At 43.4% G+C, this 18,377-nt stretch overlaps 1 protein-coding gene across 1 annotated transcript in view; it reads right to left on the reverse strand.

Annotated features, from left to right (window-relative positions):
* Nucleotides 1–16,867, reverse strand: part of WASHC1 (WASH complex subunit 1) — a 63,347-nt gene extending 46,480 nt beyond the window's left edge. The window contains exon 1 of the mRNA XM_053405686.1: nucleotides 16,733–16,867. The gene's annotated coding sequence lies outside the window, so the exon portion shown is untranslated. The remainder of the gene's footprint in view (nucleotides 1–16,732) is intronic.
* Nucleotides 16,868–18,377: the final 1,510 nt, after the last annotated feature.

Below are 18,377 nucleotides of genomic sequence, written 5' to 3' on the forward strand. Positions count from 1 at the left end.
TCTCAAATTGTATCTGGGAAGAAAGTCTTGGGTGTGCATGCTTCCTTCCCTGCCCATTCCCTCGTTGCGGAGAAAAGTGAAAGATGGAAAAAGAAAATCACACATTTACGTAAACGTGGGAATTCCTTGAGCCTGCAAGATGAGATGTGGCATTTCTTGGTTGGACGGTGTGAGACCGTGGTGCGGGAGAACACAAACCCCCAGGACCCACAAGACCCATGCTGGCAATCTCCCCAGAAAAATCCTAGGGAGGAAATGTAATCAGATGGATGAATCAGAGAACGCTTACCCACAGTATTGTCTGCTAGAGACAGCTGACCTACATAGGCAATGAGAGCTCTGCTGTATTATGAAGGTAATCTAAAGCTGCACGTACATTTCCCTGCCAGGTAGAGTAAAACAGCTGCTCAAAGGGGGTGGGTTCTACTTTGATTCAAAATATGGGATGTATATCACATTGCCAGTGGCTGCTTTTGCATAATACTAAGCTATGGCCCATTTTAGTCTTGGTTTCTTCAACATACTGCTATGAGGGTTTGGGGTTTGCTTGCTTGCTTTTTTGGAGCAGGAGTAAGCTGTATGCCTGAGCCCTGCTTCTAATTCCTGGATCCAGCATAGATTCAATTGCTGGAATAGACAAAAGACAAGAGTGGAGACTTGAGTTATGTGAGCTAAAAGCCGGAAGAAAAAGGGGCAGGCTGAAAAGGTCGAGAGATAGCCATGCCTGATTTCTGCTGAAATCCAAGGCTGTGGCTATGGGAGAAGACAGACCATCTCAGGGTGTTAAAGCTGCGAACCCCTCCATCAGGGGCTCAGGTAGTAAATAAACCATATATCATAAAGACACCACAGTCTTCACTGTACCTCATTCCAAAGGAAACATCAACCTTAGGGTAAGCTCCTAGAATCCCTGGAATCTCACTCCCCTCAGAGATTGGGATGGCACGCAATAATACTATGAGTTGTCCGACAGACAAGTCACATCTTTTTTCACTAAAGCTTTGTCTGTTTTCCAGAAGCTCTTGCCCTGGGCCATTGTAACTTGATGAGTGTTTGGGGTGGGGTAGCTAAACAAACCATGGTTAAATAAGGCTACTACTGTATTCAGATGTAACACGAAACCACAGTTAAAAGTAAGCCATGGATCATATATCAGCAACAAATCATAGCTTCACATCATGGCTTGTTAGCTGAAACAAACCGTAGTTAGTCGGCTGGACTTGGTTTACAACATGATCAAATAAGCTCTGGCTTAGTGTTAATGTGCAAACCAGGCCATTGTGGCTTATTCCCAGTTGAAAAGGACATTATTTCTCCAAGCCAGAAGTTTTATAGCCCTTACCATTCTACCTTTAAGGAAATCCTTAATAGCCTTGTACTCGGTATATATACATTGCCTTTGTGGAAGGGGTATCCCCTAACACACCTTTTGATCAAAGCTTCTGCACTTGGGGGCTCAGTGGTAAAGAGGACATTACCCGCTATGTATTAAGTTGTCCTTTATATAAGCATCCCAGCAGCAGCTCTTTTGCTAGTACTATTTAAAAGGCCACTCCTGAGAATATATGTATTCTCTTTGCAGGCAGTCATAAGGTTTAGTGGTAGGTGCCAATTATAATGTTTAGAAGTTAAAATTATTTTTTTTTTAAAGGAATAGGTGCTAAGTGGGCATGGTTAGAGGAGGAAAAAAATGAGGCTACAAAATCAATACCATTGGTGTAAAAAAAAAAAGTCTAGTTCCAGTTCCACTAATATTTCAGCTTTAGACTAGTAAAAATGTTTTTAAAGAAACCAGGTGGGATAATTAAATAGTTGAGTAGCAGAGATATCACACCTAGCAGAGATATCACACTTATTAAGACCCCATGCAAGGGACAAACAAGATTTACAAAGCTGTAAAATACAGTGGACCAATGTAAGAGAGAAGCCCATCTGGGCCCCAAAAGTTGTGGGTGGATGGGAAAAGAAACAGAATAGATGTATATTACACCCGGATTTTTTCAAACACAGTACTATTGTCCCATAGTTTATGACTCACATGCTTATTAAAGTTATATTTAAGTAACCAGTGGGTTTCTGCAAATGAAAAAGCAGCCGTATTTCTAAAAAAGGAGGGGAAAGAGAACTGGGACCCAAAAACTTGGGTGTGGGAAAGAAAACACTTCCGATATACAGTGGTACCTCAGTCTATGAACAGCCCTGTTAATGAACAATTCAGTGAACAAACTCCACAAAACTGGAAGTAGGTGTTCCGGTTAGCGAACGGTGGAAGGGCACTGGCAGTGGGAGACCTCAGCAGGGAAAGTGTGCCTTGGTTTAAGAACACTTTGGTTTAAGAACTGACTTCTAGAACGAATTAAGTGCGTAAACTGAGGTACCACTGTATTCTGTAGACATACAGAAGCAGGGGGAAAGTTACGCTCAGCAGCAACAAGTCAGCCACAACTGTCAACTTGCCAAAGGCAATGGAACAGCAGCAGAGCAGAACAGATCTGATGGAACCAGGGAAATCAGCCAACAAGTATAAAGCAACCAAAGGAGCCAAAGTAATCAATGTAAATAAGGCAACAGGAGCAAATTAGCGCAGGCAACAGAGCTTAGAAACAGGAGTTTGCATTTTATGGACACCAAAAAATGCAGGCAGACAAGCAAGGAAATAGGTTCCAAAGTGCTTGTCTCATAAGTTATTCTGAATTGTCCTGTAAGGTTTGCCATGAGGAGAAAAGTCCTGTCAACCTCTGGTCCTCATGCTAGCAGGTTGTGGCTGATGACAGTGGCCAAGCCACTAAGACAAGTGAGCAGGATCTAGAGTGGACCACGGTGCCTGCCAACTCCTTGGTGAGTTTGCAGCTCGTCTCACAAGGCTGCTCATCTAAGGATTACAATAAATGCACAGCAAACCTTTCATGTGCTTTTTCACACATCTCATAGCCAACCCATGGGGGCCTGAAGCCTAGTTGAAGCAACAGCAGCAACAGGAGATTGTACAGAAAGGCCAGTCGTCACACCGTCCGTGGTTGGATGCAGAGGGTCAGTTTGCCCTGTGAATGGAGGGCTGGCAGAAACACTTGAGAAACTTTGTGCTACGGAGAGCAGGAAAAAATGTTGCCACATGGAGTGCTCCTCTGCAAGGTTCTAGCTAGGATATTCTACTGCATTTCCTCCCAGCCTTTCTGTGTGCCCCCACTCCACCCCAGAGTTACCCATCATTCCATAGACACTGAGCAGTTTGGGAGGGGATTTTATGTATTTCTTTTCTTTAACAAAACATTTTTGAAGTGCTGTAAACCCCAGGTTTCCCCTGAGCCTGATGTTAACTCCTCTTTTTCAAGGATTGACACGCAGAGTTTAGTATTAGTAGAATATAGTAGAAATGTTCATCTCAGCACTGTCGATAGTGGTCATTGTGTAGACTGTCTCATTTTGCAAGGGCAGCTATTGTATAGTGAAATCTACCTCAATAAAGAAAGAAGTAGCAGACACAGCCAAGTTGCCAAAAAGATCTGGAGACCACATTTTTATTTTATTTTACCAGTAACAGAACCACTCCTCTCAAGGACTCTGAAGATGCAGTATTAAACTCGCCTCTTCAGGATATTGTTCAGCCTCTCAAGAGTTCCACATACATTACAAAAATCTCAACACAGATCTACGGGTCAGCATGCAAAAGTGTTTGCTGTGCCCACCTCTGCTGATGTGGGCTTTGTAACAGCGTTTTCCACAGCACGTCTGCCTTCCAGCAATCTCCCTCTGAGCACAAAGCTAAATTTTAACACCACTGCAAATGCTATTAACAGTTCACCGAGTCATTTCTTTTTTTTAATTTTACTTTAGGCAGTGGAGAATTTCGATCACAACAAAGGCATTCATCATAGCAGCGCCTGTATTCATTTTATAAACATTAGTAATGAGAGGATAGAGGCAGGGTTGATTGAGATCCCCAGTGTTTGCGGATCAAAATGCAGAGTTAGTGTCGTCAGTGGTTAGTAACGTTATTTCAGGTGGCTTAGTCTTCTCCAAGGATGGGGAACCTGTGGCCCTCCAGATGCTCGTCTACTCAAAATCCCATGGCAAATGATGAGCTATAACAGGAACTGTGATCCAACAACATCTGGTGGGCCAGAGATTTCCCATTCCTGCTCTAATGGTTAAGAGACTGAGCTATGAATCAGATTGTATGTCTCATAAAGACAGTAGCCATCTCAGTACCAGCTACAGGGGAGCAAGAACAGGAGGGAGGAAGCACTGCCCTCATGTTCTGTCAATGGGCTTCCCACAAGTATCTGGTTAGTCACTGTGGGAAACAGAATATATTCATAGATAAGGCTTTAGGCTAATCTATGAAGGTGGTTCTTCTTCTTTATTATTTTCTAAAAGAATTACTGTGGAGACAACAAGTACAATCCTCCTAAGCAAGAACGTAAAAAAATGTAATAAAACAACTCTGATGCCCCAAACCTGGGTAAGGTAAGATATATGTTGCAGGTATAATAGAACAGTAACATTAATATTGATGAGGAAACCAGATGATAATTTGAGAAGAGCCATGGAGGAAGACTCTTCTTATATAAAAAGTCCCAGATTTTTGCTCAACCATAGTTTCCACAGCAGCCCTATTATCTATAATATGGTAAAAAGAATATGAATTGGTTTACAGGGCCGTGGAAAGAATGACCAAGATATGGTACTGTGAAGCAAGCCATCATTTTTCAACTTGAGTTTCCATACCTCTAAAATGAGAACAGCTACAGTTTCTCCCACAGGATTCTCTAAGAATAAGTACCCCCACAACAGTTTGCATATCTAAAATGTTCTTAACATGTACTGTCAACTTCGGAATTACAGATGGTAACTATTTTGTGTGGGGGTTCTGCTCCCAGCCCCCATGCACGTTGGTGGAGCACGAATAAGCATGCTGCACCTCAGTCCTGTTGTGCTCTGTCATTACACCCCTGTTCTGCCCTATTCTGGGTCAAAAAGGACCCACGCACCAGCGATTGTGCATCAATTGGAGACACCTAAAATGGTTGCTGCCTTTACATATACAAAAGTTAACAGGCTGCAATGTTTTTATCACCTATTGTGTTCATACCTTGTGCTATACTGTATATGGCATAGTAAAAGTCCGAACTGGGGATTGGAGAGTACCAGGTTGCTTCCATTTTATAAAAGCAGCTTGCCTTGAGAGTTTTCATTTGACCAGGTAAGAGACTATTTACAAGCCAAGGCTCAGGAGCATCAAAGTGAAATTTACAACAGAACTGTATTCGTGAAATCATTTCTACGAGGAACACAAGGGGGTTTAATACAGCATCAAAACAGAAAATGTCTTGAGACAAAATACTGGTACATTTTGCAAAGCTTAGTCATTAGCTCAATCCATCACTTGCTTTAACTGCAAGCACTCAGTATACAGACGAATATTTCACAAAGTAATATTCAGAGCTTTAATGCATGCCACCAGCTGGAGATCTGGGTAATGAGAACCAGCCAACACCCTGCAGCTTCTTCTAATGCCTCAAGTAGGAGGCAACTGGGGAGAGGGGGAGTCTCTGGAGAGGCTGCTCCTATCTCATTCAAGATGCATCAATTAAGACTGAGCAATGTATTCCCCACAGCTTTCTTCTGAAAGCTGCATTCTGAATGGCTTGCACCTATCCCCCTAATCCACTCCTTGAGTCAGCCCAACAAAAACAAATGAGAAAAAAATATATTCCAAAGGGGCAGTCATGTTAGCATGATGCAGAAGAGAAATATTCTTGCGAAACCTGAAAGTGCTGCTCAAAATGCAGATCACAATCCACTGGTGATATTCTGATGTTTCTAGATGGCTCATCCAACATGGGGCACTTTTTCCCATTTTCAGGGGTGTTTCTGAAAATGCGCAAAGTATGGGAAATAAACAAGATGAGCTTGAGCTCTTGGTACAGCAAACTAAATATGACATAATAGGCATCACTGAAACCTGGTGGGATAAGTCCCACGATTGGAATGTAATAATGGAGGGATACAATCTATTTCAGAGAAACAGACCAGACAAGAAAGGAGGAGGAGTGGCGTTATATGTCAGGGATGTGTATACCTGTGAAGAGATCCAAGATTTAGAACCTCAAAGCCAAAGTGAGAGCATTTGGGTCAAAATTAAGGGAGAGAAGAATAACAGTGACCTCATTGTGGGAGTTTACTATAGATCCCCAAGCCAAACGGAGGACATAGATGATGCCTTCCTGGAACAGATGGCCAAGCATGCAAAAGGAAGGGAGATAGTAGTAATGGGGGACTTCAATTACCCGGATATTTGTTGGATGTCAAACTCAGCCAAGAGCATAAGGTCAAACAGATTCCTCACTGGCCTTGCAGACAACTTCATTGTCCAGAAAGTGGGAGAAGCTACAAGAGGAACAGCCATTTTAGATCTGGTCCTAACCAATGTTGATGACCTGGTTAGTGGGGTAGAAGTGGAAGGATCATTAGGCGCGAGTGATCATGCTCTTCTGAAGTTTACTATACAGCGGAAAGGAGCAGCCAAGCATACTAGGACTCAATTTCTCGACTTTAAGAAAGCCGACTTCATAAAACTTAGGGAAGTGCTGGGTGAGATCCCATGGACAGTAATACTAAAAGGAAAGGGAGTTCATGATGGCTGGGAGTTTGTTAAGAGGGAGATAGTAAAAGCACAACTTCAGGCAATACCAATGAGACGGAAACATGGAAGGTGCCTAAAGAAGCCAGGGTGGCTATCTAAAGAACTTTTAACTGAGTTAAGATTAAAAAAGGATGTGTACAAAAAATGGAAAAGGGGGGAAACCACCAAAGAGGAATTCAAACAAATAGCCAGCACGTGTAGACACAAAGTCAGAAAAGCTAAAGCACAGAATGAACTCAGGCTTGCTAGAGAGGTTAAAAGCAACAAAAAAGGCTTTTATGGGTATGTTCGTAGCAAAAGGAAGAACAAAGAAACAGTGGGGTCACTCAGAGGAGAAGATGGTGAAATGCAAACAGGGGACACAGAAAGGGCTGAACTCCTCAATGCCTTCTTTGCCTCAGTCTTCTCCGATAAAGAAAACAATGCCCGACCTGAAGAATTTGGAGCAAATGATTCAGCAGAGGAAACACAGCCCAGAATAACTAAGGAGATAGTACAAGAATACTTGGCTAGTCTAGATGTATTCAAGTCTCCAGGGCCAGATGAACTGCATCCAAGAGTATTAAAAGAACTGGCAGATGTGATTTCAGAACCACTGGCAGTCATCTTTGAGAATTCCTGGAGAACAGGCGAAGTCCCGGCAGACTGGAGGAGGGCAAATGTTGTCCCTATTTTCAAAAAGGGGAAAAGAGAGGACCCAAATAATTACCGCCCAGTCAGTCTGACATCAATACCAGGGAAGATTCTGGAGCAGATCATTAAGCAAACAGTCTGTGAGCACCTGGAAAGGAATGCTGTGATCACCAATAGTCAGCATGGATTTCTGAAAAATAAGTCATGTCAGACTAACCTGATCTCGTTTTTTGACAGAATTACAAGCCTGGTAGATGAAGGGAACGCAGTGGATGTAGCCTACCTTGATTTCAGCAAGGCATTTGACAAGGTGCCCCATGATATTCTTGTAAAGAAGCTGGTAAAATGCGGTCTTGACTATGCTACCACTCAGTGGATTTGTAACTGGCTGACTGACCGAACCCAAAGGGTGCTCATCAATGGTTCCTCTTCATCCTGGAGAAGAGTGACTAGTGGGGTGCCACAGGGTTCTGTCTTGGGCCCGGTCTTATTCAACATCTTTATCAACGACTTGGATGATGGACTCAAGGGCATCCTGATCAAATTTGCAGATGACACCAAACTGGGAGGGGTGGCTAACACCCCAGAGGACAGGATCACACTTCAAAACGACCTTGACAGATTAGAGAACTGGGCCAAAACAAACAAGATGAATTTTAACAGGGAGAAATGTAAAGTATTGCACTTGGGCAAAAAAAATGAGAGGCACAAATACAAGATGGGTGACACCTGGCTTGAGAGCACTACATGTGAAAAGGATCTAGGAGTCTTGGTTGACCACAAACTTGACATGAGCCAACAGTGTGACGCGGCAGCTAAAAAAGCCAATGCAATTCTGGGCTGCATCAATAGGAGTATAGCATCTAGATCAAGGGAAGTAATAGTGCCACTGTATTCTGCTCTGGTCAGACCTCACCTGGAGTACTGTGTCCAGTTCTGGGCACCACAGTTCAAGAAGGACATTGACAAACTGGAACGTGTCCAGAGGAGGGCAACCAAAATGGTCAAAGGCCTGGAAACGATGCCTTATGAGGAACGGCTAAGGGAGCTGGGCATGTTTAGCCTGGAGAAGAGGAGGTTAAGGGGTGATATGATAGCCATGTTCAAATATATAAAAGGATGTCACATAGAGGAGGGAGAAAGGTTGTTTTCTGCTGCTCCAGAGAAGCGGACACGGAGCAATGGATCCAAACTACAAGAAAGAAGATTCCACCTAAACATTAGGAAGAACTTCCTGACAGTAAGAGCTGTTCGACAGTGGAATTTGCTGCCAAGGAGTGTGGTGGAGTCTCCTTCTTTGGAGGTCTTTAAGCAGAGGCTTGACAACCATATGTCAGGAGTGCTCTGATGGTGTTTCCTGCTTGGCAGGGGGTTGGACTCGATGGCCCTTGTGGTCTCTTCCAACTCTATGATTCTATGATTCTATGATTCCCCTCCCCCCAAGACAACCCACAATCACCAATGTGCAGCCCGCTTTGGACAGAGGCTCATTCATTTGCTCCATCAGCCCCTACAGGCTGCTTAGGCTCTGCTTCTTACCGTATGTAAACCTACATTAATATTTAACAATAAAATATAACTTGTTCAATCTTAACAACAGATGCAATAATATTGCATTTTCCAGTGCAGAGGGAAGATGTAGAGATTAAAAAGTGAAAGTTTAAAGGCGAATCATTTTTCAGATGCATGAAATAATAATTTCAGTGGGTAGGTGTCTATACAGTGGGTGGTATGTCACTAAGTCATAGAGAATACCCACTGAAATGAACGGACAAGTTAGCATCTTCAGACTGGAGTCAGGCTCTGTAAACATTTTGCTGAATTGTAAGAGATAGGCTTTAAAATGCACTCAAACCCTGCGTGCAGTTTAACTTTTTCATTTTTTAATTTTTTTACAAAATTAGTTTTACAACATCAAAAAAAAACTTGAAACGCAAACAATTTATCATATATATCTTATTTTGACTCCCCTCCCCCTCTTTCTGTGGCTCCTTATTTTTATAATATTTTACTGCATTTCCAAATTAAACCAATTTATTATTAATCCCTTATGTTCCATATACATTTATTTTCCACTGCTGCACGTCTTAATTTGTTTACAATAATTTTGTATATGCGTACTCTATAAATGATTTCCATTCTTTCTGCAGGTTATCAGTTTTCAGTTAACATACCTCAGGGCAAATAACTAGCACCTCAGCTAATCATGATTATCTACTAAATAAGCCAGCCGGACTCCTTTTCAAAAGGGCTGCATTTATGCCACTTAGAAAATCCCTTTCACAACACATGCGATAATTTTGCTGCCGCGTTAAATGACAGTACACATGGTATTTATTTCACAGACTGCCTTTATCTTGTAAGAAAATACCGGTAATTATGGACAACTTCGATGGTTAATATGTGGATTTCTGACTCCGTACAACTGCTGGCCACATGGCTTTGCACAAATTACATTAAATCCTCTTTCTGTGGCTGAGGTGACTGTTCCTCTAAACTATAAGTGAGGGCACTTAGGCCTGGGAACAAAATACAGCCCAATCAGGGACTTCCGGGTTAGCGCCATCAGCGAAATGGCGGAGTTCCTCTGACCAGAGGAACTGTCTCCGTGGAAACTGGGTCTACCCACCGCGGCGAAAGTGGGGACCCGCTAGAAATCCCAGGTGGAAGAAGCCTGGGAACGTGGGGTTCGGCAGAGCACCAGGAGCGCCTCCCCTATTCACGGGGAACCCCATTTTGGGGCTCCGGAGCGAAGGAGGGTGATCGGCGCGGTGCTGCGAACTGACTGCTATTTTCACGGAGGGAAGCCGCATTGCCATTGCCGGAGAGCGCTGACTTTTTCCTGTCGACAATTGGATTCTAAACAAGTACCCGTGAGTAGAAACGGAAAATTGGATCAAGAAATATTTTAATTTGGCACCGAAGCGGGAAGGTTCAAAACAGGAAGTCCGCCTTCCGCTTTCTGTAAATAGACTGAAGCAAAAATCTTGTAAGCTAATAGCCTGGAAAGTTGCTTTACAAAGGTCGAAATTTCCTTCATTTATAACCATTAAAACCCCCTTGGAAGCAGGAGAAAAGGGGGAGAAATTAAACTGTTCAAGCCTGCTGGAGAGGGAGTAAAGGAAAATAAGTTTCCACTGTCTCAAACCTGGGAACGGGGTGCCAGAGACAGAAATTATCGGAGACGTTCATTGACTGTGAATGGAACATTTTGACAGATAGCAATAAAAGAGAAATAAATTGATTCCACTGCTGCCTGTTGCATTCTAAGGAAACAAAATATTTGAAAACTGAAAGTAACTTTCTTTTGTTGGACATGATTTAAAAAGATGGGCACAAATAGAAATTGTATGCTCTAGAGGGAGCTTGTCAAATTGTTGCTGCAGTTTACTTGGGGATTTTACAGCTGTGAGATTAACATCGTGGGACCAGACTGTGACCTTGAATAAAAATGCATTTGGAAGAAGCCCTGGTGCTTGCTTTTTGCAAGAAAAGTGCTTTGCTGGAGCAGTTGCATGAGAAGGTGGATTTGATGAATGAGAAGTTGGATTCGATTACTGTTGCAACTAGTGAATGTGGACAAATAGGGAATATTGACATAGAAATTATACAGGGACCAATCCAGGAAACTGGTTCGACTGGGCAAATGCAAGGCCAGATAACAATGGAGGAAGCTACGGTGCTACCTCAAGCAACACAAATGGTGAGACTCGAGGCCCTGCAGGAGTATAAGCCGCTGTTTTGGAAGAATGAACTTGAATTAGGCCTGAAGGAATCTGGAGCTGAGGAGGATCTCAACTTTGGAGAGATTTTGAAATATGCTGCTAAAGATCTTTTGAATTATATTGATGACTGTGGGGAGTGGGACTGTGGGGAATGGGATGGTTTGACGTGGGGAGATGGACATGAGTATGGATGGAAATTCCCCGGAGACCTACTCCCTAAGGAGAAAGGAAAGAAACTAAGAAAGAGACCAACAAAAGACAAGGAAAAGTGCAAGCATAAACAAGAAGAAAAAGATCTGCAGAAGGGGCATGGAAGAGACTTAAGAGCCTCGGATATCAGACTACCAGGTTGATGGACTAGATGGAATTGGATAATAAGGACTGACACAACCCGAGACCAGGAAGAAGGGACGTTGGATGAAAACTGGAAGAGTCTATAAAGAAAAATTTTTATTTTGGGAATTAGTGTAAAATTAATGAATATCAGGGAGAATGTTGGAATGAAATTGTCTGGCTTTAGCAGAAATGATATAAGGATAAATAAGTATTAAGTTTTTAAGTTTTAAGGTATTTTACGGTATTTTATGCTAAGATAAAGTTAAGGTATTTTATGGTAAGATAAGGTTAAATAAAGTAAGGTAAATTGAACATTAGAATATGGTGAAAGATGGATAGGATGTATAGAGTTAATTAATTGGTTATAAGATAAAATATAGAAAGGATTTGCTGAAACAATGATTGAACCAGGATACAAAAAAAGGGAGGTGTGAGGAAGTCAGGGAAATAGGCAGATGAAAGATAGGATATGGAATGACTGATTTGTTTTTAACTATTTTTATTTTTCTGTATTTTGTATCTTTTTGTCTTCTTTTTTCTTCTTCTTTTTTTCTTTTCTTTTTATATTTTTGTATTTCCTTTGAAATTTTAATAAATATTATTATAAAAGGAAAAAAACAACAAAATGCAGCCCAATCAGAACCATGAATGTTAGATGAGAGCAAGAAGCCACACAGAAACAAGATGAGAGAGGGACCCAGGAAAGGTGCTCATGCCACATTTAGTAGGAGTGTGCACTCAATGAGATACACCTCAGCATCTGGACAACTTTTCCAAATACACAAAAAGTCCTCTTTAAAAGTATCATAGTGAATAAAATTTCTCAAACAAAATCAAAATAAATTTAAGCAATGCCTGTGAGTCCAAGCTTATCCAAGCTGTCTGAAACAACTTGGAAAGGTCAACCACCCAGCATTTATGCCAATGCAATATTGGAAAGCCACTGCTCATTGACAAAGAACATGCTTTGCACGCAGAAAGTCTAAAAGTTCAGTCTCTGACCTCTCAGGATCTCAGTCAACAAAAGTTGGTAGAGACTTCAGAGACTGCTGTCAAAGTGGGCAAACACAACAGAGTGTTCTCTGTTACTTCACATAGAATCATAGAATCATAGAGTTGGAAGAGACCACAAGGGCCATCAAGTCCAACCCCTTGCCAAGCAGGAAACACCATCAGAGCACTCCTGACATATGGTTGTCAAGCCTCTGCTTAAAGACCTCCAAAGAAGGAGACTCCACCACACTCCTTGGCAGCAAATTCCACTGTCAAACAGCTCTTACTGTCAGGAAGTTCTTCCTAATGTTTAGGTGGAATCTTCTTTCTTGTAGTTTGGATCCATTGCTCCGTGTCCGCTTCTCTGGAGCAGCAGAAAACAACCTTTCTCCCTCCTCTATGTGACATCCTTTTATATATTTGAACATGGCTATCATATCACCCCTTAACCTCCTCTTCTCCAGGCTAAACATGCCCAGCTCCCTTAGCCGTTCCTTATAAGGCATCGTTTCCAGGCCTTTGACCATTTTGGTTGCCCTCCTCTGGACACGTTCCAGTTTGTCAGTGTCCTTCTTGAACTGTGGTGCCCAGAACTGGACACAGTACTCCAGGTGAGGTCTGACCAGAGCAGAATACAGTGGCACTATTACTTCCCTTGATCTAGATGCTATACTCCTATTGATGCAGCCCAGAATTGCCTTGGCTTTTTTAGCTGCCGCGTCACACTGTTGGCTCATGTCAAGTTTGTGGTCAACCAAGACTCCTAGATCCTTTTCACATGTAGTGCTCTCAAGCCAGGTGTCACCCATGTATTTGGATACAACACTAAACCACAGTTTATGGTCCTGAGACTCATGCATACCTCCCCCACCCCAACACAGAAACAAGAAGATTGGAAGCATCCAGTTCTCTAAGCGGAGGTGATCATTTCACCTGAACTGGGACAAACTGTAGTTATTTTAACCACTGTTTTTCCAAAACAATCAAAGATCAGAAAATACCCTTTGACAAATTGAGGCTAGTTGAAAACAGAAACAGATGCTTCCGATTTCCTTGCTTCTGCACCAGGGCACAGCCAGGAGCATGAACTTAAGGCTCATCTGTGCAGCACTACACTATGGTTTAACATTACATGCAAATTCCATGTTATTACACTAGCACTAAGACAAGTTAAAAGGAACTTTTCTCACTCAGAAATCTTAGGTACTACAGTATAGATCTTGAGAGTGGAAGTCTCAAGAGCTATATTAGTTTTCACCTGTAGCATAGAATCTGTTTGAGGCTTTTCCAAACAATTCCAAAAAAGCATGTTTGAAATTCTCCAGTGCAATTTAATGTGTGTATAAATGTTATCCATATGGGACAGAAGGCAGCCAGATGTACACTGTAACCATCTAGGCTTCCCATGCTCATTGCAATACAAGTAATAAAAAAACTCTCACATGGAAACATCTTGTTAGGGTAACACTCTATGGGTGGGTACACACAAGCCCTATAAAGCTACGAGAGGTCAATGTTTTGTTCATACAAGTTGCCTTTTAAACAATCAACAGCCCAAACAGCCTTGTGCAGGTCAAGTCACAAACACACAGAACACATTCACAGCACAAATCACATTGCTTTTATACTAAATTAATTGTCATGGTGCCACCCAAAGAATCATGTATACAGTGGTGCCTCGCAAGACGAAATTAATCCGTTCAGCGAGTCTCTTCGTCTTGCAGTTTTTTCGTCTTGCGAAGCACGGCTATTAGCGGCTTAGCAGCTATTAACGGCTTAGCGGACATTAACGGCTTAGCGGCTATTAACGGCTTAGCGGCTATTAACGGCTTAGCGGCTTTAAGAAAAAGGAAACAAACTCGCAAGAACTCGCAAGACGTTTCGTCTTGCGAAGCAAGCCCATAGGGAAAATCGTCTAGCGAAGCGACGCAAAAACCGAAAAACCCTTTCGTCTTGCGCGTTTTTCGTTTTGTGAGGCATTCGTCTTGCGGGGCACCACTGTATTGGCAAGGATACTGAGGATTCTGTGTTTGGTACCCATGTCCCATGGGACAGTCTCAAAGGCACATTTTATCTCAGACTTGCTGAAACTAACAGCACGATCCTACCAATAGATTATAGAATGATACAGGCCATCCAGTTTATAGACCATTCAGTCCACCTCCTGTTTGATACGGGAAATCCAAATAGGGTGCTCCCAACACACAGCTTGACCCACTTCCAGTAACCAAGAGCCCCCAATACTCTGAATTGTTCCATTGCCAAATATTTTAACACCAAGAAGTTCAATAAAACTACACCCTCTGAAACTTGACCTAGCACTGCCCTCTGAGGAAGCACAAGTCCTTACCTTCTTCTACATGACAACCCTCCAGGCCCTTGAAGTATACTATCAGCCCTTCCACCATCTTCTTGCTAAACATATCCAGTTCCTGCAATTTCTCCTCATGCTTCTTCTCCATGCTAATAAGCACGGCAGGCCCTCCTCTGAACCTGTTCTAGTGTGCAACTCCTTCTTACAGTGTGGTGCCAAAAACCCTGGTCACAGTACTCCAGATGAAGTCACGCTTGTGCAGAACAAAGTGGAACTATTGCTTCCCATAACTTTAAAACAATGGTTCTAAAATCACATTCACCTCATTTGCAATGACACCACAGCACTAACTTACGTTCAGCTTGTTACTGACTACTCAGAACCACATCCCACTGAGTTCAAAGATGCATAATTCCAGATAGGTGTGAAGAGGATTGCAGCATAAGCTGAACTGGGGCCAGTCAGCAGGTGAGATATTGTAGGGAAGCCCCAACTACGCTATAGAAGGATGGGGAATATGTGACCCTCTGGATGTTGCGGGACTCCTAACTTCTATTGACCTCAGCCAACACAACAAATGTTCAGGGATGACGGGAGAAACATCTGGAGGGCCACAGGTCCCCCACCTGCTTGACACAAAAGAAAACGCAAGCTATGGGCGAAATACGAAGATCATGGCCACTGGTCCCATCACCTCCTGGCAAATAGAAGGGGAAGAAATGGAGGCAGTGAGAGGTTTTACTTTCTTGGGCTCCATGATCACTGCAGATGGTGACAGCAGTCACAAAATTAAAAGACGCCTGCTTCTTGGGAGAAGAGCAATGACAAACCTAGACAGCATCTTAAAAAGCAGAGACATCACCTTGCCAACAAAAATCCATATAGTAAAAGCTATGGTTTTCCCAGTAGTGATGTATGGAAGTGAGAGCTGGCCCATAAAGAAGGCTGATGGCCGAAGAATTGATGCTTTTGAATTACGGTGCTGGAGGAGACTCTTGAGAGTCCCATGGACTGCAAGAAGATCAAACTTATCCATTCTGAAGGAAATCAGCCCTAAGTGCTCACTGGAAGGACAGATCGTGAAGCTGAGGCTCCAATAATTTGGCCACCTCATGAGAAGAGAAGACTCCCTGGAAAAGACCCTGATGTTGGGAAAGATGGAGGGCACAAGGAGAAGGGACAACAGAGGACAAGATGGTTGGATAGTGTTCTCGAAGCTACCAGCATGAGTTTGACCAAACTGCGGGAGGCAGTGGAAGACAGGAGTGCCTGGCGTGCTCTGGTCCATGGGGTCACGAAGAGTCGGACACGACTAAACAACAACATGATGGGCGAAATGAATCATTAAAATAAAATAAAAAGACATAGCTCTCACTCCATCACAGAACTACAGTTGTCAGGGTTCTCCAGGTGGTGGGGAGAAAATTACTGAACCAGTTTGTAGTGTAGAGATATAGTGACAAAGAAGATTGTAAACCGCCCTATGATCCTCAGATGAAGCGGGGGGGGGGGGGAGTACGTTGTTGTTGTTGTTTAGTCGTGTCCGACTCTATAGAAATCTAATAAACTACTACAACAACAATAATATGGGACAAAACGTTGCAGAAGGCTGCCGGTTTATAGGAAAAGCGCTGTTAAAAACAACAGCACTGTTAAAAACAACAGCACAGCTCTATTTCCTCAAGACACCCGAGGGTGGGTGAGAGAGAGAAAATCACTCTGTAATGCATTGCAGGTGAGGAGAGGGAGGCTGGAATTCTGTCTTTTCGAGCGACGGACACTGGGAAACTATTCTTCATAAAACACGGATTAAAAGTGGCTTGACGTGGTAAATTAAGGGCACGCGGATTCCTTTTCCCAACAGCCCGCTCCCCTTTCCGGCCCTTCGCATCCAAACCTTCCTCAAAGGCAGCTACCTTATACGAGCACCGACCCCTCTGCCCTGGAGCCAGACCCCAAGAGGCGGCTCCTGCCCTACGAGAGGCCCTCGCGAGGTGAACAGGCGAGGCCGCGGAGCCGCCACCGCCCCGTCTGAGCTCGGGCCCGGGTGGGCGAGCCTTGCGAGGGACCCTCCCGGCTTCTCACCTGCACGGAGAGACTCGAGACAGGCCGCCCCGCTCCTAGCAACCGAGGAGGTGAGGGACGCAGCGAGGAAGCAGCACGACGCGGGACTTCCGCCCACACCTTAAACTTACTTCCGCCCCAACAAGGGCTGTCGGCTGCTTCACCGGCTCCAGCTTTTCTTGCTTCCGCCCACCGTTGGCAAGGCTTCGCGTGCCTACGGATCCTCGGAGGTCCCAAAAGACCTGATCTCTCGAACTCTGTCTAGGCGTCCTCTTGCTGCGATCTGCGTGGTGCCTTGCATGTTTCTGCAGCCTGCCTTCTTAATATAAAGCGCGGAGCAAAGTTGCCAGTATAGTTTATAAGGATAATAAGCAACCGTCTGTTTTCAGGGAGAGAGAGACTCTTGGGCAGGGGTAATTTGGTGGTTATGTTGCGGCGGGGGTGCGAATTGTTGCTGTTATCGGTATTAATTTTGTTTACGTGTTTTTTTAGGTCTTGAGTTTTATGTGAAAATTGTGTATTTTTTATGTTTTGATGTTTATGACTACTTTTGTTATGTTTGAATTATGCATTTTTTTTCATATTCCAAACCGCCTTGGGCATGGCTTGAACTATGGAAAGTAAGCATACAAATAAAATTTATGAGAGAAGTTAGGTTATAGCCAGAAATATCAACCGCTGCATTTTTCTTCTTTCCAGCAGGTCTTGGTGCAACCAGAGCCTCATTCCTGCCAATTCCCCTCCCTGCTGGAAAGTTTGCCTATTATTTTGTGGACGTTTTTGGTTGGCCGAATCAATGTATTTCCCTAATATGAATTTTGGAATTTTGCTTACAGGTCAGCATGGCTCTCTTTATGTGGTGTGCCAAAGAATAACGGATTTACAGTGCACTCCTACACATGTCTATTCTGAGGAAAACTCAGCACTGAGTTCAACGGGACCTACTCCTGAGTAAATGTGTACTGTATAGAATTGCAGCCTTAATCCAGCATGAACTTTCATGAACTATAGCTTATTCCATCAAATGAATGAAGCCAGCACATAGTTAAACTATGGAACTTGCTCCCACAGGAGGCAGTGATGGCCAACGACATGGATGGCTTTAAAATAGGAGTAGATGAATTAATGGAGGAGAGGCCTTGCCACAATGGCTATGCTGTGCATCCACGGTGAAAAGCAGCAATACTTCTGAATACCAGTTGCTGCAAACCACAGGAGGGGGAGAGTGCTCTTGCGCTCGAATCCTGCTTTCCCACTGGCATCTGTTTGATCACTGAGAACAGGGTTCTGAACTAGATGGGCTATTGACCTGATCCAAAAGGCTGTTCTTAATTGTCGCAGTTGACAGATCTCCCTCTCTCTCTCTCCCTCTCCCTCTCTCTCACACATACACACACATTACAGAGAGAAATTTTAGGTAGAGGGGTTCCAAAGACACGGGGGGGTACATTTCCTAACCCAACCCCTATCAGTATCTCCTTGTGTAGATTACAGTGGTACCTCGGGTTACATACGCTTCAGGTTACAAACTCCGCTAACCCAGAAATAGTACCTCGGGTTAAGAACTTTGCTTCAGGATGAGAACAGAAATCGTGCTTCGGCAACGCGGCAGCAGCGGGAGGCCCCATTAGCTAAAGTGGTGCTTCAGGTTAAGAACAGTTTCAGG

Source organism: Podarcis raffonei, chromosome 10 (assembly GCF_027172205.1).
Source record: "Podarcis raffonei isolate rPodRaf1 chromosome 10, rPodRaf1.pri, whole genome shotgun sequence".
NCBI classification, from domain to species: domain Eukaryota; kingdom Metazoa; phylum Chordata; class Lepidosauria; order Squamata; family Lacertidae; genus Podarcis; species Podarcis raffonei.